Below are 5176 nucleotides of genomic sequence, written 5' to 3'. Positions count from 1 at the left end.
AGATTTCTAAGATATAAGCGAAGGAAGCAAGATACAGGACCATTAACATGGTACGATACCACTTACAACAGATACATATGTACTTGTACAAACAGAAACACTTCTGGAAGGGTATGCAGGAACCAGTGCCAGAGTGCTTACCCCTAGCAGGGGCAAGAATGAAATTGGGGGGTTAGGGGCACAGAGGGAGGCTTTTAATTTTTGATTAAGCTATATATGTATATGTATATATATATATGTATATGTATATATATATACACACACACACACATACATGTACATATACACACATATGTATATGTGTATATGTGTGTGTATATGTGTATATATGTGCGTATATGTATATATATGTATATATGTATATATATAAAACTGCAAATAAAACTATGATATATATAGTTTAATCAGTTAGATTAGATTAGATTGATTAGATTAAGCTATATATATCATAGTTTTATTTTTGTGTATATGTTTCATATATACTAGCATATATAGTATATATTGTCTAGTGCATATTACATATTATAGTTTATATTTATACTTATAATTTGCATACTTATAATTTAATAGGACTTCCACATTTGGTCAAGATCACATAATAGAGATTGGCTGTACCCCTCAACTGAAAAAATTCAAAAACACTCAAACTATATAAAGGAATGGTTTTTTTTTTTTTGAGAGAGAGAGAGAGAGAGGGCACAAGTGAGAGGCAGAGAGAGAGAAGGAAAGAGAGAGAATCCCAGGAGGGGCGGAGGGACAGAGAGAGAGAGAGAGAGAGAGAGTGAGCAATGAGTTTTTAAAGTTTATTATTTTGAGAGAGAGAGAGAGTGATCAGGGGAGGGGCAGAGAGCAAGGGAGAGAGAATCCCAAGCAGGCTCCACGCTGTCAGTGCAGAGGCCTACTCAGAACTCGATCTCCGGAACTATGAGATCATGACCTGAACTGAAATCAAGAGTCTGATGTTTAGCCAACTGAGCCACCTGGGTGCCCCATAGAGCAGTGATTTTTACGTCAGTGGACATCAGGCCATGAAGGACAGTCATTCCTGAGGGACGAGAAACACACGAAGTGAGTCCAACAGTTACCCCAGCTCACTGCCTGGACACAGATTCCAAGCCACAGCACAGGTATGGGGAATGCCCTGAATGGAGGGGACAGAGCTGGGAAAGTGGAACGCCAGGGTGGCTGGAGTCTGAAGGACAGAGCTCCAAAGAGGAGAGGGCTACCTAGAGCGAGCTCCGGAGATATGCAGAGGGGGCCCCCTCCAGCAGAGCATCACCAGAGCACAGGTGTGCAGACACAGCCCTGGGCTGGGGAAAGAATCATCCTGAGAGATTAGAGGGAACAATCCCCAGAGCTGGGAATAGCTCTCCATCCCACCAACCACAGTAGAAAATTTCATAATTTGGGCAGCCTCAAGTCAAATATTCAGAAGGGTTTTGCCTCAGTGTTAGGGCAAAATTAGCCACGGACTTAAATACCTCTCTGGTCCTGTCTAACAAAGCTTAAAAGCAAGATCTCAAATGATAAAAATGTTTCTATGGGGCGCCTGGGTGGCTCAGTTCCTTAAGCATCCAACTTCGGCTCAGGTCATTATCTCACGGTTTGTGAGTTCGGGCCCTGCGTCAGGCTCCGTGCTGATAGCTCGGAGCCTGAAGCCTGCTTCAGATTCTGTGTCTCCCCCCTCTCTCTCTGCCCATCCCCTGCTTGTGTGCATGCAGTCTCTCTCTTTCTCTCTCCCAAAAATAAATAAATATTACAAAATGTACTTTTAAAAAATATACAACTGCATTACACATATTCGAGAGGTTAGGGAAAAGATAGGACTCATTGAATGGAAACAGGGCAGATATATATACACACATACACACACACACATGAATTGAACATTGAGAGAAGGAAGTATAATGTCTGAGATGAAAAATACACAAGATGGGATTGAAGGCATGTTTCAGTTACCTGGGGCTGCCATGACCAAGTACCACACGCTGGGGTGGCTTATGAACAACAGAGACATAGTTCTCACAGTTCTGGAAGCTGGAAATCCAAGATCAGGGTACCAGCCTCCTTGGCTCTGGTGAGGCTCTCTTGCTGGCTTATCGATGTCCCCCTTCTCTCTTTGTCCTCACGTGGCCTTTCCTCGTGTGGAGAAAGTGAGAGGTCTGGTGTCACTCCTTTCTTATAAGGTCCCTAATCCCATCCTAAGACCCTACCTCATGACCACACTTATCACCTCCCCAAGGCCTACCTCCTAACTCCATCACTTTGGGAGTCAGGGCTTCAACATATGCATTAGGGGTGAATCAACATATGCATTAGGGGTGAATGTGGGGGAACAAGCATTCAGTCCATAAAGAGGCAGATTAGACAACGCAGAAGAAAAAAAAAAATCAGTGAGATTGAAGACACAGCAACAGAAAGTTTCCAACAAGTAACAGAGAAAAGAAAGACGGGGAAAAAAATAAGTATAAAATATTTCTGAGAGAAATGAAAAAGGACCTAAATAGAGAAATGTATTATGTGTGTGGAAGCCTCAATAGCATTAAGATGTCAGTTCTTCCCCAATTGAAAGTTAGAATCAAAGCAAACCCAATGAAAATCCCAGCAGGCTTTTTTTTTGGGGGGTGGGGGGGTGGGTAGAAATTAATAAACTGATTCTAAAATTTAAATGCAAACTCAAAGGACCTAAAATACCCAAAAACAACTTTGAAAAGAAAAAAGTAGGAGGATTTAGACTTTCTGACTTTGAGACTTATTATAAAGGTACAGTATGGTATCGGCATAAAGATAGACAAAGATCAATGGAACAGCACAGAGTTCCAAGAGATCAATGCAGAATAGAGAATCCAGAAATATACCCACATATTCACAGTCAACTGACTTTCAACAAAGGCACAAAGTTAATTCTGTGGAGAAAGAATAGTCTTTTCAACAAATGGTGCTAGAACAATGGGATGTCCATACATATAAAAAAAATGGATTTCAACCCACATCTTGCACTGTATACCAAAATTATATACAAAAACTAACTCCAAATGGGTCACAGACCTAAATATAAAGATTCTAGAAAGAAACAGAAAATCTTTGTGACATTATGTTAGGCAAAGAGTTCCCAGATGAGCTATTGAAAACAATCCATAAGAGAAAAAAACGGACAAACTGGATTTCATCGAAATTAAGAATGTCTCTTCAAAAGTCATTGTTTTTTTTTTCAAGATTTTATTTTAAAAATGTTTTTTAGTGTTTATTTGTTTTTGAGAGAGAGAGAGAGACAGAGTGCCAGCAGGGGAGGGACAGAGACAGGGAGGAAAACGCAGAATCCGAAGCAGGCTCCAGGCTCCCAGCTGTAAGTACAGAGCCTCACACGGGCCTCAAACCATGAACCCAACAGTGAGATCGTGACCTGAACCAAAATCGGACGCTTAACCAACTGAGCCACCCAGGTGCCCCAAGATTTTTTTTTTTTTTAAGTCATCTCTACATCCAACATGGGGCTTGAACCTACAACCTGGAGATCAAGAATTGCCTGCTTTACCGACTGGCAGCCAGGCACCCCAAAAGACATCCTAAAGAGAAGAGAAAGACAAGCCACAGACTAGGAGGAAGTATTTGCCAACCATATAATTGATAAAGGACTTGTATACAGAACATACAGTATTCTTGAAACACAAAATGAAACACCCAAAAAAGGTTTTTAAATGGGCTTAAGATCTGAACCGACATTTCGGTTTAGAAGATATGCTCACGGCAAATGAGCACATGAAAAGATGTTCAACATAATTACACACTAGGGAAATGCAAATTAAAGCCACAGCAAGATATCACTGTTCACCTACTGGAATGTCAACGTGTTTAATCCTCCCAATAACTAACCCTTTGAGGTAGTTAATATCATTATTGCTATTTGACAGAGGAAGAAGCTGTGGCCTGAAGAAAAGACACAAGAGCTGGTAAATGGGATTTGAACGCAGACACCCGGATTCTAGAACCCTTGTTCTTGGAAGCCTACACCCGAGGAGGCTTCCCTATATACACGAGATCTGAACCTTATTTTTCGCCTCAATTGTATATAAAGTGCCCACGGTGTGTGTAGATAGCTCTTTGTTAGATATTTTTGCTGGATCCAAGGGAAGAGGTAGAAAATTCTCTACACCTAGACTTAATTTTTCCGGGTCTTGCCTGACTACTTTGATCATAGGCGGGAGGAGAGCGCCACCCACTGGCCAAAGGCGGAACTGCAGGCAGCTCCCTTGCACTTCAAAAGGGCAGGTTTTCTCCACCTGCCTGTGTTTAAAATGCTCCCGTCCTGCTGAATGAGCGTCTAAATGTCTAACCAGTTTCACCCAGGTGCTAGTCTTGTTTCATCCACTAGCCTGCAGTTTGATTTCGGGCAACTTTCCCTGCCTAGGCCTCTGTCCCCCCGTTTGCAAAAAAACCTCTGTAGTTCTCACCTACAACCCTAAGTTTACTTAAACACGAGCCTGTATTGGACCAGCTTTGCTCTCGGGATGGTCTGTGCTTGGTGTTTTACCTGAGTTATAGTGTTTTAGCCCCCACAGCAACCTCACGGGGCAAATGCTTTTATCATCCCCATTTTACAAACCAGCAAACGGAGGCTGCAGATAGGAAGGCACTTGGCCAGTGTTATTCACCTCATAAGATTTGTAGTCAGGAGCGGCACCTGGGTGGTTCAGTTGGTTAAGCTTCCGACTTCGGCTCCTGCCATGATCTCACGGTTTGTGAATTTGAGACGCGTTGGGCTCTGTGCTGACCGCTCACAGCCCAGAGCCTGGAGGCCGCTTTGGATTCTGTCTTTCTCGGTCTCTTCCTCTCCCCCAGTCCTGCTCACTCTCTCCCTCAAAAATAAACAACAACAACAAAAGAATTGGAGTCAGGATTTTTCCTCCCCTTACCAACAAGGGGCTCCTAAAACCCTAGCAATTTCCAAAGAGAGCGATTAAGGTGTCTCTTGTTATGTTAACGAAGTGATCTCGGACCTCCAGAGGAGGAAGGGGCTGGTTGCCAGGGAACCAACTAAGCGTTTGCGGGGTTAGAACTTTCCATCCCTCCCCACCCAACCCTCCCAACACCTCCCGGGGGCTGGAATTTGAGCCAATCACCAACGGCCAATGATTTCATCTAGCGTGCCTGTGTAATGGAGCCTCCATAACATCCG

This window comes from Panthera onca, chromosome E3, assembly GCF_046562875.1.
Source record: "Panthera onca isolate mPanOnc1 chromosome E3, mPanOnc1 haplotype 2, whole genome shotgun sequence".
Lineage (NCBI taxonomy): Eukaryota > Metazoa > Chordata > Mammalia > Carnivora > Felidae > Panthera > Panthera onca.
The sequence above is the reverse complement of the archived record's forward strand: the minus strand, read 5'-3'. Positions refer to the sequence as shown.